General features: G+C 47.5%; 1 long non-coding RNA gene across 3 annotated transcripts; it reads left to right on the forward strand.

Annotated features, from left to right (window-relative positions):
* The first annotated feature begins 888 nt into the window (after positions 1 to 888).
* On the forward strand, positions 889 to 16,150 carry LOC106042162 (uncharacterized). 3 transcript variants are annotated; one of them, XR_007159934.2, is made up of 7 exons: positions 889 to 5,019; positions 5,518 to 5,578; positions 6,046 to 6,119; positions 8,201 to 8,296; positions 12,086 to 12,130; positions 12,690 to 12,798; positions 14,415 to 16,150. It is a non-coding gene; the product is annotated as an uncharacterized lncRNA (long non-coding RNA). The 3 variants fall into 3 exon arrangements; XR_001210944.3 differs by having other exon boundaries at positions 889 to 5,578; positions 14,415 to 16,149; XR_001210943.3 differs by lacking the exon at positions 8,201 to 8,296 and having other exon boundaries at positions 889 to 5,578; positions 14,415 to 16,148.
* The last annotated feature ends 1,912 nt before the right edge of the window (positions 16,151 to 18,062 follow it).

Here is an 18,062-nt window from a genome sequence, read left to right on the forward strand (position 1 = left end):
ACACCAGGCTCCGCATGCAGCCTGGCTGCGAGTGGTCCCGCTGTAAGGAACAGGGATAGTGGCAGAGGAGACCTCCGTCTTCTACGGGCAGGCAGGACCTGGCTCCGGCTTTGCATCGAGAGCTTGGCAAGAGGCGCAGCTGGAAACTCAGAAGATTTAGTGTGCTGTCTGTGCCAGAAATCTCCAGCCACGCAGTTCTGAACACAAACTTTGTATATCCCCGAAACACTGCAGGTAGGTATTTTTTGGTTTTGTTACACGTTTTAAATGGAGTGAGAGCCCTCAGCAATTCCAGCACATTCCCTTTGCAGGTTCATTAATGAGACCTATGGGAATTAGATCAGGTTCTTCTTCACTCTGTTATTTGGACTGTGAGAAAAAAAAAATTGCAGAAAGGAGAAGCTATTTTAAAGCCAGGACTTATTTTTTTCTTTTTTCGAAGTTGAAATGTTTACCAGACTTCTGTTATTTAGTCCAGATATTTGGGATATTTATTAGAGTTGTGCAGAGCCTCTAGATTTTTTTATTTTATTTTATTTTATTTTATTTTATTTTATTTTATTTTATTTTATTTTATTTTATTTTATTTTATTTTATTTTATTTTATTTTATTTTATTTTTGTGTGTGGCTAATTTTACTTAGATTTCTGTGAGCAGTTATTTACACAGCTTTTTTAAACATTATTTTATGCATGAAAATAATGTTTCATACTGTAAAAACATTTTCTTTTTAGTCCACGTGGTAGTGAAACAATGTAGTACTTTTATTTTATTCATAGTGTTTTGTGTTAGTGAAATGCATGTTAAGGTGCACTTGTGAACTTGGCAGTACATCCTGATCACAGTGACATGAAAACCAAGTCTCCCTCCCCAGTGGTTTTGCACCAATATAATTTTTGATGAGAGGGATCATTTTTACTAGGACAATAAAAGCTTCACTACCCCCAAGCCTGGTTGCAGTTATACCAATAATGAAAGTGCTGTATCTGGCTCTGGCTGTCCCCCAAATACTGGTATCAGCACTCCTCCACTGACTCTAAACTGGCATAGGCCAGGCCTTGGTTTTCAGCCTGCTACATCGATACCGATGTAGCTAATGCACGACAGATGTCATGGTGAAATCATAGATCCATTGAAGTCACTGGCAAAGCTCCCATTCGTTTAAGTAGTTGCAAGGCTTTGCTCACCACAATTTCGGCTCCATGTGCAATATCCAAAACACAGGTCACCCTTGATTACAGCATAGCGGATTCCTCAACCCAGGAACGAGACAATCAGAAAGCAGCAGCGTGCACAGTGTTTGGACGTGCTCCTGTTACCAGCACTTCACGGGCATCCTTGAAGGTTTTCATACGGTGTGCAAATCCAACAGGGGCAATCGCCACAGAAACCCTTCTGCCCACATACATGTGGCCTCAATACACCGCTTTTCTTCTGCCGTCCTGCAGCATCCGTGTGACACCCACAGAAGTCACTGCAGTGGGCAAGCAAAGCTTTAGCTAGTTATGAAGCAATTCAGTATTGAAAGGGGAAGGAAAAAGAGGTGGTAGGGCATTAACTTTCACCTTTCTGCTGTCTGCCTAACAGATACTTGGTGATTGAAGACCGAGAAACCTTGATGCTGCTGTGTGGGGTTTCACCGGCAGTGCAGGCTCAGGATTCAGCACTCAGCTCTGGGAATCACAGGGAAATCCCACTGCATTTACACTTCCTGAGACAGGAGATGGGCCCATGGGCTGCCTGCACCACCTCTGTTTCTGTGCTTCAGAGCTGCATCTGCTCCCATGCCGTGTGTGTGGTTATACGAACAAAAGCTGCTTGTGCTGCGGAGCTGCAGTCCCAGCTCTGTGCTGTCTGCAGGCACAGGGAAAGCCGCTCCATGTCTCCCTTAGGGAAAAAAAAACAACATAAACACTGGTCTGGATTTTTTTGGCGGCCCATCATGAAGCAGTTTGCTTACCATTAGTGGCACGCTTGAGCTCTCTGGGAATACATGGGAGGTGGCGATTCCTCAGTGAGGATTAAGAAGAAATGGCATCCACTTCTGTATGAACCTACTATCTATCCACTATCCACCACTAAGGATAACTTATTTTTTCACCCAAATAAACCCAGCAGCATTAGGGACTGCAACAAAGGAAAAGATTAGGTCTCCAGCAGAACTCAGAGGCAACAGCTTAGTGCTGTTGGAAGTTGTTCCAATTGTGCAATTGGAAGTTCAGTGGAGGGACGTGATGACTGCTTTCCCAGCCCCACTATTTCCCAGGAAACTCTGTAACAGTGAGAACTCTGGCTAAAGAGTAAAACAGGTATCATCACGGCATCACGGTCTCAGTTGCTTAATGAGATGGGTACAAACCTAAAAAATGTATCCTTCTCTGTAATCAAGCACTAGGACTTACATCCAGCAACAGAATATAGACCACAGTCCTGTTTGGAGACTCCAGAGCTAGAAGGGGAAGACCCTAAAAAAGATGAGTATGTCTTAACAGTTCAGGAAGATTGTGGCTGAGGTGAGGATGAATCCACGACAGGCCATGGAGCAAAATGACTAAGTACTGGAGAACATGGTGTGTAGTGACAGACTGGCGGAGACGCTCCATCTGTTTAACTTAACGAAGATGAAGTTGAGAGGATGACTTGATCACAGTCCCCGAGTACTGACATAGAGAACAGAAATGTGATAATAGAAGGCTTTTCAATCTAGCTGACGCAACGGTAATATGATCCAACTGGAAGCTGGAAGCCAGACAAATTTTGACTACAAATAAGGTGCAGATGTTTAACAGTGAGGGTAATTAACCAGTGGAACTAATTACCAAGGACTGTGGGGGCAAACACCAACAACTTCAAATCGGGATTAGGGTTTCTTTTTGCCCCTAAAGGATGTGCTCTAGCTCCTTCAGGAATGAATTTTGAGACATCCTTCACTGCCTCTGTTACTTGGGAGCTTGGGCCAGGCACTCAAACTGCCCAAGTCTGCCATTCGGTCACAACTGACGGTCCCTTGGTGTGCCTGGACACGGCAGAGAAAACCCACAGCTCCTGCCCAGACAGGCTCACCCTCTTTGTCATGTCCCCTGGGCTCCTAAGTAAGGGGACGAACGGGTAGGAGTGGGAGGAGAAGGCTGTGGGCAGTGGAATCGTAGATCCCCTTTGTGAAAGCCTGTGCATTATCTCCGTGATTCAGTTACTCTTAAAAGACACAAAAAGAATGAAAGAATTAAGACTGCAAATGCAATTGTCTGCCCTGCTAAAAGCATTGCAGGCAAAACAAGCTTTCAGGAAAGGTAGTGACAAAGTGTGCTTTGCGCTCCCCTGGCTGTGGTTGTGTGAGAGCGTTGTCCAAATGCTTCCTGAACTGCGGCAGGCTCGGTGCTGCGACCACTGCCCCGGGGAGCCTGTCCCAGTGCCCGACCACTTCTCAGTTAAAAAGCAGCCTTCACCTGGAGTGAAGTTGGCCTGGGGATCATCATTTGTAGCAGCTCACAGCTCCTGGCCCAGGGAGGCCTTCTAGAACCTTCCGAGGCCTCCCAGAACCATCTGACACCAGTGGAGACGGCGCCATCGGGCCCTGCCATGCTCAGGCACAAAGCAGCCGAGCGGGCCCTGCAAACCCCCCGCTCGCCCCTCGGCGTCTCCCCCGGCCTCCGTTTCCCCGTGCTGCCTCCCCAGGGAGGCCGGGGCTCCGCGGGGGGTAGGGGCGGGGGAGGGCGCCTCAGCTGCCTGCTCGCACCTGCCGCCGCTCGCAGCCGCAATTAGTTGCACCCGGTCGAAGCCAAATTGAGGCCCCTTTCAAACCGTAACTCTGCGCATTTTGTTTCCAAAGGGAAGTTCATCTTTTATGTGCATGCAAAATGGATAACACCCAAGGAACTTTTTTCTTTTTTTCTTTCTCTCTTTTTTTTTTTTTTTTCTGTCTTCTGTCAGTCAGGCGAGGATTTGCTTAAAAAAAAATACTACCGTGGCGGTGAGATGCAGTGGCTGGAGGTTTTAGTGATCCTTCTTGTACCGCTTGGGAAAGATCGATTTTTCAAAGAGCCTTGAGGGCTCAAGTGTGTGTGTCCTGCTCCTGGGGAGGGGTGCTTTCTAGCGAAAGTTAAAACCCAAATATGCGCTAGCTTGCAGCAGCGAGAGGAGCATGGATGGACATGGGGGGGGTCCTGCCCCTTTGGGAAGCCAGGCCCTGCCTGTCCCCTCTCCTCAGGCAGGTGGGCAGGGAGAGGCAGAGGATGGGTGGGGAGACAGGTCCCTGAGCTGCTGGTTGTTCATGTCACGTCACGTCACGTCCCGTCCTATCTCACTGCATCACACCACGTCACGTTACTCATGTTGGCGGTGGTCAGTTGCCGTCCTCCGTGTCAGCCACACGGATCAGCACAGCTCGCCTCGTCGCTCTGCAGAAAGCCTCTCTGCCGCGGTGTGGGTAGGGGCTGCCTGACGAGGGGCAGCTCCCCACCAGTGCTACGGAAAACAGAGGAAGAAGGTGGCTGCTGGACGCCTTTGTCTGGAGTTTTCAGCGCCCACTCGTCTGCCTGCTCCCCCTTCTTCCCTTCTCCCTCCAGACTCCTCTTTCCTTCCATTACCTCTGTTCTCCCCCTCTCTCCTCCTCCCCTCATACAACCAACTCTCTTAGGCACTCTGTTCCCTGAACTATTCCCCCCTCCTGTAGCCTTTCCCTCACCCTCTGGCTCTTTCCCTCCTCCCTTACTCCCCCTCGTTGTTTTTCCTGCCTCCGCATCCACACTCGCTGATGTGCGTTTCCCCCTTTCTCGGGATGCTGGTGCTGCTGGTGCTGGCAGCGTGGTGGTCCCCGGCCCTGCTGAATCAGTTCCTCTGAAGGCAGAGCTCCCCTCCAAGTGACTGACAGAAGGTGCTGATTCAGTAGTGCGTGGGGGATCCGGCAGCAACCGCATTAAGAGGATTTACAAAATAGATAAGAGGCAGCGCTGAGCTTCCCTTGGTAATCGTGCAGCACACAATTCAGGACTGTACTGGGAATTTCGGCGCAGCTGACAGGTACACAGCGCTGATCCAATTGTCCTTACAGCCGTTATTAGCCAAAATAAGGGGCAACTGGAATTACAAATGATTTCTGGGTAAATGCTTAGCTCTGATTCTGAATGATCTCTCAGCAATAATCCACACATAATCCTCAATGCAGAGAGTCTGCTTTAAAGGCAGCTCCATGTTGAGCAGGCCTCAATAATGCATGGATGTCCTGATTCACAAAATAAAGGAGGAGAGAGAGAAATAAGAAAGCCACATTTGTTTTGCAGCCTTTTTTTCTGGGTTGAATAAAATTTAGGGAAGTGCATGACCACATACTGTTTATTAAGAGAAGATTACCTGCTTGGTAATTATTTCTTTGGGAGAATAATTTTACACTACAATGACCATGTATGACTGTCTCAGGCGGGTCTGATGTATCTAGAAAGTAAACAAATGAATAAAAATCTCCTGTAATGAATTGGTTTGTGATGTTTATTCCTCAAAACATTTTTTTTTTCTTTCAAGGTAGAAATTCAGAAAATGGGTAGCTGCAGGGACTTGACGCAAGGGAGCAAGTATGCTGAAGGTTAGTGTCTGCCCTCTTCTCCTCTGTACGTGCTGCTGTGAAATATTGCCTGACCCGGTGGCACTCACCCAGCCCCATTACCAGGACACCAGATTGCCCTGCAGTCCTTGGTGCACTGGTCAGCCACACCGCAGCCCCATGAAGCGAAGCAGGAAAGCATGCTGCTCCCCGAGGCACAAATCCCCAGAGGGGAACAGGTGCCTCTTGCCTATTTCTGGGTCCGTATCCTCTGGGAGGTTTGCTGTGTGCAGGGCGCGGGGAGGCTGCAGACAGGACTCGGGTCACGTCCATGTGTATGAAACCAGTACCACAGACTCTCAGTTTGTACTGGAGTGAGACCAGAGTAACCCTCTACTCATTTTGTGTCTCTTGTGTGGGCACGAGACCCAGGGCCAGGTCTTCAGAAGGTCTAATTCCTCTTAGCACCCAGTCTAGCACTCATGCCTTGGTATTTGTCTCTTTTTAAGAGTGCTCTTCCTACAACAACCTGATTGCTGGAGAGTGAGCACAGAAGAGTTTTGAGTCTGCAACAATTACTTGTGTGAGTAATCCCTGGGTAATCCCGAGAGGTTTTACCTGGCTGACTAAGGACTCTGAGAGTATCACCAATCTCTTTGATATATCCTCTAAAAATATTTTTGGCCCATTGCTTCCTCTAGGACTTCCAAGGCTGCTGGAATAAGTTTTGTAATCTCTGGTATACCTTAATTAGCATCCCTGCAATGTTTAAAACAATAGGCTCAACTCTTGGCTATACAACAGAGAAATGTTGGAAATGATATCTGTTCATCATGAATCATATTCTTCCAGATACCTGCTACAGAGGGGAAAGCAGGCACTGCCAAATACCACTGAAGAAATTTAATCTTTTCCTGCTAGCAAATTCTGAAAAAGCAAATAACATTTTCTTAGTTTGTTTACTCATTTGTTCCTTAAAAGAGGCAAAGGAATCTGTGAATCAGACGAATTTCCATCTCAAAAATTGCTTTGGCAGCCAGTGGCTTGTAATTTAAGATTAAGTGATTGAATTTCATGCAGCCTTGCTTAAAATTCATTACCCCACACACTGTCGCCATATGCTTAAAAAACCAACAAACAACAAACCCCAAACGTCTATAACATTACTATAAGTCAGTCAAAAAATGTCCAATCAGCTGGGAGGTCACAAAATGTACTTAATGAAGACGTTGTCTGCATGACTGCTGGATTTTTTCCCTTCATAGCGTTCACAGCCTATCAGAGAGTTCCCATTCCTATGCAATGCCAGTGCTGGGCTCACTTCAATCAGGCTGCACAAATCAGTGGAGCAGAAATGCCTCCTTCCCTCCATCACCTGAAACCAATGCTGATTCATCTGTTCAGACCCATTCCTCCTGCCCCTCCTCTGAATTTACTGATTGCTGATTCATTTTTTTTAGCCCTTCCCCCCCCCCCCCCCCCCCCCCCCCCCCCCCCCCCCCCCCCCCCCCCCCCCCCATACTAAGCATCCCATGCTGAATGCAACACGCTTCATTTCCACATCTCACTGAAAGGGAATATGGAAATTAATTGGCTCAGGCTGCTAGCAGCCTTTTACACGTGCCCGTACCCTCTGAGAGGTGCAGTGCAATTGCTTTTCCATTGTAACTCCCCACCAGCCACCTATTTCCTTGCGTGAGCACGCTGCCGTGGCTGCTCTCAGCCCAGGTATCAGACATGGATGCCCCCTTCCTCTCCCTACTGTGCAAGAGGGGGGGCAGCTGGCAGGGCTGTCCTTGTGAGGGCTGGAACTGCCCCTGTTTGACTTAAAATAGGCCAGATTTAGTGAATTCTCCAGCTTGCGGTAAATAGTGTGTGACTGGTGCTTTGGCGAGGGCTGCAGAGCGATGCTGTACAGCGCAGTGGCACTTCAGTTGAAACGGTTATTTGTTGTCTCTGCTGGGAGCAGGGCCCAGCTGAAAGAGAGCAGCCAAGAAATGTCCTTCAGCCATGGGAGGAGGGTACTGGGACCCTTGCAAATTGGAATATAATCTGGCTCTGCAACTGTGCTCTATCTCAAACATTTTAATGCGTAGGTTTCTATCTTCCACTGGTTTCATACCAGGTTTTCTCAAGGGTCTTTCTCCTATTTGTGGAGAATTTGAGTTTCCCGGGTGAAATTGCCCTGGGTCTTGAGTGCTGGAGTGCTATTACTACCATTGCAGAAGTAAGTTGGCCCTGCCATCCCATGCTGAGAACAGCACAGACACTGTTCTAAGGAACTGCCCCATGTTCTCGTGGAACTTTTCCATCTCTGTGAAAATAAGAAAGTTGGGGAAAGGAGGTTTTGTGACCTCTCCGTGTCATACATGGGTGAGGCCCAAAAGGAACAAGATCTCTCAGCCAGGCAGGCAGGGGGGTAAAGTCAGAGGGGCCAGGGGCACCTCTGTAGCAGGGGAAAGGAATGGAGACCCACAGCATGGAGATACAACTGCCAGAGGGCTCTGGGAGTGCTCCCGCACTTGCCAGAGGGAAATGGGCTCCTTTGAAAGGTGGGTGTTGCAAAACCATCCCTGACTCAGTCCCCTGCTGGAAGGGTGAAGCTGAACTCTAATATGCAGGAGAACAGTGGTCATTTTGTGCTGATTGTTTTTTCTTTGGCAGCACTACAAATAGTGGCTTTTAGAGATCTGAAGAGGGACATCTGTGTCCAGAAGCTTGCCTGATTTTCCCATCTATAATCAGTTGGTCTAACAAAAGGTATTGTCTCTACACACAGATTTTGCCTTACTGATGTCCTTTGACCATTACAGTGATTACAAAACTGCTGTGAGGCTGTTGGGGCATTTCTCAGGAGATCAGTGGCATGAACACCACAGGAATAAGAATATTTAGGCAGAGAAACTCTCACCTCGCCCTTAGCATCATCCCTTGCATACTCATCTCAACAGGCTGATGGCGTAAGCCCCGCTAGGCCTTGGGATTGTACTCGTTTGTATTTGTAGGAGCACAGGGAATGACTCAGACTGTTACAGCACTGTAGGTCTGAGGCTGCCTGTGATGTCTCTGGCACGACGCCCATCTTTCTCTTCCACATTTGAACAGTCTCTTGCTCAAGGAGCCCTGGCCTACAAGAAGGACTACTTCCTATTATTAACACAATAGCCAGAAATGAAAGAGCAGGCACATTTGTAATGTGGTATCATTTACGGAGAAGACATGATCTCAGGCACGCTGGATGTCAAAACCGGATGAGAAACTTTTCTTCTAGTTTTATCACAGTTTCTCCCAGAGCCACTGCTGCTTACATTCTGGAAATTTACAGGATGAAGGATTTTGTCATGATATCTAATTCTAATCTGAAGTGATTTACAGTTAAGTTGGAAATCAAGCTTGTACATATCCCCCTCCAAGTGGTTTCTATGACAGTTTCTATTAACCATAAAAATGTCACTTGCTAGGAAGTATCAGCCTTCTTACAAGCTTTGCAATCATCACTACCAGATGCACACTTACTGAATGGAATAAATATTCTTGTACAATTAGCCTGAGATGCAGGACATATCTGGCTATCTCTCTTGCCTCCAAAGTGAAGTTTTCAAAAGCAAACCCATACATCAAGAGTCTGTTTGGATTCTCTGAAGTTCGTCAGATCTTGCAACGTTATAATGCTTTATGGACAAAGCACACTAGTAGGTAAACTTAGGCTAATGGTTTTGGTCCATGTCTTCTTCTTTTCAGTCTGTATAAGCTACTCAAATACCCGCTTTCTGTTGTTCTGATCCAGCACAGAAATTATTTAGTGTCTGTTCTGTGGTTCATAATGTATTTTGAAACACACTAATGGCTCAGTGGCATTTCCTGCTGTTGCACAATCACAGTAAACCTGGTACTGTGTGGATGCACTGCATACACTTTGTCCTCATCTACCCTTCAAGGAAATGACACACAGCCTTTCTTGAGACTGGGGTTGTTGATGACTTCTGCTGTGGGATGTGTTAGCAGTGTTGAGACAGATTTTTGTTAATCTGGTCCTCAGGTATTAGCCGAAATGTGAGTCTGGGTTTGCATCATGCTCTGCTAGAGATCTGAGCCATTCCACTCAAGGTCTCTGTTATTGGCTGGGAACTCAAGAAATTAGCCTGAATAATGAAGGAGGCATTTGATCAGCTGTTCTCATAAAGTCCCCACCTGTTAAGCCATATTCTGAAGAGGAGTCATAAGGAAAGTTGGACCACCATTGCTGTGTTTGAATCTGAGGATTGAAATCCAGGGGGCCACAGAGCTGAGCTGGCGGATTTGGACTGCACAAGACACATTACCCTTGCAGCAGAAAGAGCCTTACAGCAGAAGAAGCAAGATGTTGCTTTCCTCGGCCTAAAAGATAAAGTCATGTTCTGCTCTTATTTGCACCAGTCTGACTAGTGAAGTTAGTGGATGTTGTCTTGTTGGCTGGGGAAAAAATTACTGTGATGCAGTTTGCAGCTGGCACACTAAATGGAGATATCAACAAGTTCTACAGAGCATCTGGCTGACTGGGCGAAGTGAGCTTAGAGCCTGGGTGTTTCTGATACAGCGAGGTGAGAAAGAAAGCATTTGGTCACATTTCTAGAGTAGGAGGACTATATTTTTAAAGTAGCAGCTCTGAGAGGGACGCATTAACTATGACTTCAAAAAAGGTTGAAACTATACTAACAATAGTTATTCTGGTGTGAATGAGAGCAAATGTACTCCCACATCTGCTCGTAAGGTGAGCAGAGCCCTACCACAAGCGCAGGAAGATGTATGTGGCTGCAGGTGGGAGCTTGCGTCCTGCTCTTGGGCAAGGCTCATGGCAGGAGATAAGGCAGAAAACGGGAGCGTTTACTTCCTTCTCTCCTCTTTGTCTGCTTTGCAAAGGCTGTTGTGAAAGCAGAATGGGCTTAAAATGTCTGGAAGAATCATTCGTGACCTGTCAAACCTGCTCTGTAAGGAGAAGCTGAAGAAGCTCCTTCTATGCAGCTTAAGAAAAAAAAAAAAAGTATGACTTCAGCACAGGCAGAGGGAAAGTATTTCTGAGACTAGGAGGCCCTTTGTCTTTTATCTATCACATAGATGTGTAACCCAGAGCTAAAAGCCACTGTGCATCCCTCACTCATGGAATTTAGAAATAAAAGTTACAATAAAGAATATTATACAATTCTAAATACTGTTGTCAGAGGGAAAAGTGCCTGTGGTCTGCTCGTGACTGCAGAATCCATGATGAATACCTGTAATTTTCCTCTCCTGGAAACACTGTTAATTGTTTTTTCACGTGATAAAATTGGTTTGAAGTGATTTCACTGTCCCTCGAAGTCTTGTGAAAAGAGAAAGCAGATTGTACTAGCATGAGAAAAGATGATGCTCACAGATGTCTAAGAACCAAAAAGCCAGAGATACTCTCTAAAGTTGGTGGGATGAGGCTGCTTTTTTCACTGCAATGTTAATACATGCACCTTGGAGACTCTCATCTCAGCCAGCATCTGATCATGCTCTTGCATTACATCCAATGGCTCAAGAGCAAAAGCACCAGCTTGTATTCAGCACCATGTAGCTCCAAAATCAATGTCAGCTAAGCATTTTCATTGCTAACAAGCTAAAAATCTTCATGGATATTATTTGGAATAGAACTGGATAAATAGCACTGGAGGACTCTGATGAACATAAATTTTCCAAGCTGTGAACCCTTCTTCCCTGACAGCCAGATGAGAGGAAGGACAAAAGCCATTTTTTCGTGTTTTTATCTCTGCTCTCTTTGACGTGGCTCTTGAATGGCTGAATGTCACCAGAAAAAACAATGACTTAGCAAGGACTTTGCATAGAAAGATCCAATTTAAAGAGTGGGATTTGCAGTCCACACTAAAAGAATACATAGAGTTTCCAAATTCCAGCTCAGTGAAAGCCTGGGAATTAATTGGGCCAGTGGGTAAGTGGCCTTTTCCATACTTCAGAGAGATAGCAGGTACACACACACATGCTGTGTGCAAAGGCACTCGCTGAAAACATAAAATTGAACTAATATCCCTGAAAGGTGCCATACTGATAAAAGTGGGAAGTAAAGACTTTCATCTGTGGAGCAGGTATGACAAAGGTCCTGGCAGCATGAACTTCTCTGCATAGTGAAGAACACAGGGACCGAGTTTTGTTTTAACATTTACCTCCATGAGGAGAGAAGGGACAACTCACTAACAACGGGATGATCCCAGCTCAGTCCACGACTGAAGCGTTATCATTATCATGCATTAGATTCCCCGTAGCAAATGAGGAATTGGAATTGAAATAAAGTATTGAAATTGCAGTAGAGGCTCTACATGACTTTCAACTGCATCGTAAAATATATTTTAGATGGCTATAATCATAAAAAAAGGTTTAAAAGCCTGGACAGATCAAGATTTCAAAAAAAAAGATAAAATAAAAAATCCAAACAACCCAAGCCCTCTCACTCTCCACTTTTAAAACAAATGCATTCATAGCCTCTGACTGTACAAACAGACTTAATGCTGACTTTGTTTCCCTTTGCTTGGTCCACAGGGGAGCATGCAGAGAAAATCAGGAGTTTGGCGAGGCTGTTTGTTGGTAAGCCAGACCGCAGCATTTGCTATAGCGGTCATAGATCAGCCTGCTCGTGGAAAGGGGCCCTTGTCTGAAGATTCCCCCTCATGTCCCATTGACTTTATGGATAGTCCTCGGGATCTTGTCTGAGCACATCCAAATGTTTGTACAGCACCTGATGCAAACAGGCTGTCGTCCTGCTTCATTCGTCAAATGATAAATAACATAATAATGCTATAATTGAAGTTATTCACACAGACAGTAATCATCTGGTGATTCAGTATAGCGCAGACTTGCTAGGTGGAAGACTACACTAAGCTTATGCAGAGATTTCTATCTCGCCCATCAGTTTTTGCACGCTAAATATATTCTGAATTTACGAATGCTGAAGTCTTAAGGTGAGATTTTCTATGCTTGGGCTCAACCCAAAAATGATTCATTTTCGTAATGCCAGAACAAAACCGTTCAAGCACTTTTGAGTTATGTGAGACTGAAAGACAAGGTATTGATAATGTTGCTATTAACAGTTGAATCAAGACTCCCTGACAGCACATATAATAATATTTTTTTATTTATTGAGCAGGGAGCAGCAATACAGGCGGAGGCGGAAGACAGGAAACTTCGGAGAGTTTATGCCTGCTAGCAAGCAACACCTGATCCAGAAATCAGGCTTTGGCGATGTGCAGCGCACGGCAAGTATACTTGAATTAATGCCTGAGACCTGGCTGATACATACCTCATAGTTAATCTGGTTACGCGGGGTTTATTTCACAGTCGGAAGTTCTTGCACTGGAAGGGAGTCCTGCTGGGGTTTTCTGAGCACACGACTGAATTAATGAATGAACGAATGCAGCTTGCCAGCCCAGATTTAAATTGCTTACTAGATCAAAATCTGCTCGTTTTCTCTGTCCTTTTTTTTTCTTTTTTCTTTTTTTTTTTTTTTCCCCAGCCTCTCTGTCTTTCATTTCATTTATTAACGTATTTAGGAAAACAGATCAAGAGCACAGAAAGTGCCCGCGGGCGTCACCAAGGCAGCGAATGCAGATAAATGGCTGGGTTTTGTGCTGGCCTCAATCCTGGCACGAGGCTTTGAGCCGCACTTCTGGGCAAGAGGGACCCTGGCAGGGGCTGGCGGTGTTGGCTGCGGGTGTGAGGGAGCCGCGGCCACTGGCAACCCCTTTCCACAGCCCCTGGGAAAAGGACGGCATTAAGAGCTCTGCTTTGAAAGGGCAGGCAATAAACCCGGGCTGCTTTGCGGGAAGGGTCACGTTGTTTCTATCTTTCAAATCCATGCTGCCTTGGGAACTAGCCAGTTGTCAGATTTTAATGGGCGCTTGCAAACAGTGTAATATTTTGATTTATTTGGCCACTGGGCAGATCTCCAGCCTGCCGTCTTGACTGCGGTGTTTGTATTTTAATAGGAGTTTTAAGAAGGCTTGGTTAGGGGTATTTAAGGTAGTCCCTGAGCTTTCATGTAGACTTTCTCAGCCCTAGTCAGAAACACAGCACTGCAGAGATGTGGTGGCAGGCTTTTAGGAAGCAGAGAAGCAGGAATCCTGTAGGGGTGCCCTCAGTGATGCCCTCCTGAAGCCTTTTTTTGGATGAGCGAGCTCATCTCCCACTGCCCGTAGCGTCTGATTTCTCATCCCAGTGCCTGGACTCCTTAACGCCGTGTCCAACCGTGCTGCGCAAGGCCGGGATGAAGGCAGCCCTCGCTCCTCCGCAGAGCAGCGCGCTCCACCCTGAGCAGCTTCGGCAGGGCATTGGGGAAGGCAGGACGTCTGCTCACCCCCCCGAGCCCCCCAGCATCAGCTTCGCAAGGGCTGGACATCTCCCTCCGAGCCCTGGCGCTGGATGCGTTGCAAGGAGGTAACGTATGGATGCACAGAGCTGGAGGCAGCGAGACGCCTCCCCGGACTCCGGTCTGCATGCTCATGAGCAAAGGGGATGGGAGACAAATGTCGCTCGTTCAAGGTGAAGGGCAGCGGTGGCATGAAGGAAAAGCCACCTGTGCTCTGTGCCGAAGCCTGGAGACCCTCCTGAAGATTCACGGCTCTTCATTTTTAGCGGTGTCTTAGACAGGAATTTTAGAGCTTGTGAAAACAAGAGGCTGATAAATCCATGGGGTTAATCACAAGAGAGCCTGCCAATATATCCAGGTGTCCTGAGCTGCGCTGCCAGTGCTCTTCCTCACCTTCCTCCCCCTGTGCTGCGGACAGACCCTGAGGAGGGATGGATAGCTGTGCTGCATGGTGCAACGCAGGAAGCTGGCATGGCGATATTGACCAGGTTTCCTTTGCTCATCTAGAGACTCGACTGCGAATTTGAATCCAGGTCTCCAGAGGTACAAGCCCAGCGTGCCCACACCGCTCTGCCTGCTGCCGCGGACTCTCCCTGCCTGTTTGGACCCTGACCCCACTGAGGAGGATGAGGCAGGGTCGGCACCAATGTGCATTTCTACTGCACACCATCCCAAAGGGAGCAGAAGCACTTCAAAATGAAAATCTGCTTTGATCTGTGGGACTCAACTCTATTAAATGAGGAGCTGAAGAAGTCACCTCTTTGGACTTTGGAGGGCCATGGTGGCCACGTAATTAATACTCTCCGTGGGGCAGTTCGGTCCCTGAAAGGGCAGCCGCAGCCCAGAAGCAGCTAAAGCAAGGATGGTGGGTGATTTCAAACGGCACCTCGAAGGCCCAGCATGTTGGCAAACTCCGCAGCCATTTGGTTCACAGTTTCGTCACAAAGCCCTTTAGAGACAGCGAGCTGCACATGGCCACCCCTCTTCCTCATCTGCCTCCCCTGTGGGCACACACGGAGAAGAAGGGAAGCCCGGGCAGCGCTAGGTGGTGTGCCCACAGCTACCTGTCCTCCAGCAGCTGCCCTGGGAGGGGAAGGTGTGATCTCGGCATGCCACAGTGATCCACCCAGGAGGATGGGAGCACGAGGAGAAACATCAACACACCTTGGAAAAGGGCAGGCAGTGCCCAGGCGCTGAACAGTTGCGAAGTACCCCATTAATTCAGGAGCAAAGAGGCAAAAAGCAGCCCGTCAGAACTTCAGACTTCACCAGCTTGCTGTACCGAGCATCCCTTGAAATGCTAATTAAAACGAGCTGGGGGAGAGGAGCCTGCTAACAGGATCACAGCCTCTCTTGGATCGAGCAATAAACATGTAGTAGGCATCCATGTTTCCCTGTATGCATATTTTCCAAGCCGAGTTGACTGTAAATGTTGCGGTTGTGTGAAACCCACACAGAGCAGGATGCAAACACAAACTAGAAAGAGACGCGAGGCCTACTCACGAAGCTGAAAGAGGAAAAACATGACAGCCTTTGACATATAAATAAATAACTGCCTGAAATGAGGGCTAATTAACTTGCAATAAACCAACTTAACCACTTAGGGGCAGCGTTAACACAGAGTTAACATGCAAAACAAACCTGTGTGTTCTCACCTGGTTAATTTAGTATGCACCGTGAATATTCATCGTGCACCAAATACTGATCCATCAACACACTGAGTGATGCGGTCTGTCAAACCCGGGAGCGCAAGATAATAGGGGTAACTCAGCTGCTGCTCACACAGGGTTGACTTTGATCATTTGGTGTCTCTAAACACATTCATAGATGTAGGACTTTGCTTCTTTTCCTCTGTCAGGGTCACGGAGTATGTTCTATACAAAGATTAAACCTAAAAAAAAAAAAAAAAAGAGAGATAAAAAAGGGCTTCACTTAAAATAAACAGAAAGATGGTGAAATAGAAAAAAAGCTGTCTTTGAGAAATGCTGCTCTTGCATGCAGGAGCTGAAAAAAACCCCACATTTTGTCTCCATGGCCACATTCAGTGTCACTTCGCTTTCACACAATATGTTTCTTTCTCTCGTACACATTCAAAATAATCCAGGTTCCTTGGATTCATCCCTCTGAAACATTTCCTTGCATTGAGAAAGAGCTCAGACCCACTTCAGGTGTGTTTACACTCCCCGATCAGAACAAGTAAATGAAGGAAAGGCGTTTTCTTCGCGTGGCTTGACTAATTTTAGTTAGCTCTGGCAGGTGGAGGCAGCAGGAAAAACACGGTAACCTGTTTCTTTTATTTGTTTTATTTTTATTTTTTACAGCCTCCAGGCACTGTCACTGCCCTGGCCGGTGCTGGGGCACCTGGGTGCCAGCTCCTGTGGTGCTGGGGTGCCCGGTGCTGCCTGGTAAGGAGCAGCAGAGCCTTGCAGCCTGGAGCAGGTGCAGGTGTGTGATCGTGTTTCTGGTGGATTAGCCGGGGCGCTCGGTGGGGAACGTGTGCCAGCTTTGTGCTTTGTGGCTGGGAGAAGACGGACGATACCTGATCTGGCATGAAGTGAGCTCGGTGCAGGGAGACGATATTGAACATGGCATGAAGTTAAAGTGGGGTGGGTAAGCAATATCTGATCTGGCAGAAGAAGCTGCTGGTACAAAGTTGGCCTGTCAGAGCCATTAAAACAAGTTCCAACCAGCAGAGTGAGCGCCATGTGGCCAAAGCATTTTGGTACCAGGGAGCCCAGAGCCGAATTTACCATGTCGCCCAAACCTGTGCTCACGAACAGAGTGGGGAAGGTGTGACCACCCTCACCGACATGCCTCTGTGAGGAAAGGCGTTGGGATGGGTGGGGAGGCGAAGGGTCAGGGATGTCAGATACGGACCCTGTCCAGGATTAACTATGCCCTGGCAGCAATTGCAGAGTGGATTCTGCCCTGGCAAAGGGCTTCCCCCATGGCTGGCGGTGGTGCTGGGGTTGCTGGCTGGGGGTGATGTGCAGGAGGAGAGGGATGTGCTGCACTGCTGCCAGCACCGCTTCTGCTGAGGGAGGGGATCGGGCTCCAGAGCCGCTGCCCTGCCAAAAGCATTAAACTGACTGAAAGGCACTCCCGCGAGAAAAGGAAGCAAGCAGGCTGTCAGAAGAGAGAGAGAAACAACGAGCCCACTGTACAGGATCAGCCACAGACCACCCTTCTCCACCAAAGTGATATTTCTTCTTTCACCTGCCTCAAGCGGATGAAGAAAGCCAATGTTCAGGCACTCGCGTCCTATAAAATTTTCTTCCAGGACAGCCAGCGCAGCCCAGCGCCACAGCTCCTAGGAACTGGAAGCAGAGTGGTGGGGCTGAGTCGCCATGCGTTATGCTGAATATTTACCCCTCATGCACGCTATTTTATTTTAAATCTAGCGTGTAATATGCTTTGCATCTAGCATGTTGCTCTTGTGTGTTTTTCCCTTGCCCTGCCTGCCTCTTGCTGGCAGCTGCCATCGGGAAACAAAAGGCAGCTGCCAGTTTGAGTGAACATCTCTCTCTCTTTCCCTTCTTGCTCTTGGAGCTGATGCAATGCCACTTCACGGGCTGGGTGGCAGGCACTGATGTGAGGGACTTTGCTGCCCTCGGGATGCTTGGGCATGCGGTGCCTCCGAGACTCGCTGCCAGAGCTCGCAGCTACGTGTAAGCTTCTGAGCCTGGCTCGGCAGTTGCCAAGAGGCAATTGGCTGTCGTCCTGCCAGCGCACCAGCTCAAGCTATCTCCACTGCAGCAATTGCCCATTTCACAGGATTTAATGTTGTTGCTTTTGGCAGAGGTGACAGTTTATTAAGCACCACTTTGGCCTTCTGCCCAAGGTGTGTAATCGAATGCAGGGATTTCTTGCTCCAAACAGGTGGTGTCCCAAAATCAGATGAAAAAAAGCCTGAAAGGAGAGATTGAACTGAAGCAGCAGTTGGAAGACGAAACTCTCTTGTGTCAAATTAAAATACTGTGGGGAGAAAGAGGGAATAGACCCTCACCTAGACCCTCAGGCCAGCTGTGAACCTAGGATGCTGCTGTCCTTGGGCCAGCATGTGAGCTGCTGTGCATGTCGAGGGAGAGCATCTGAAACTCCCCCAGCATATTTATCCCTTGGCACCTTTTACAACTAACTCCGTGATCTTGGAGA

Source organism: Anser cygnoides, chromosome 1 (genome assembly GCF_040182565.1).
Source record: "Anser cygnoides isolate HZ-2024a breed goose chromosome 1, Taihu_goose_T2T_genome, whole genome shotgun sequence".
Taxonomy (NCBI): domain Eukaryota; kingdom Metazoa; phylum Chordata; class Aves; order Anseriformes; family Anatidae; genus Anser; species Anser cygnoides.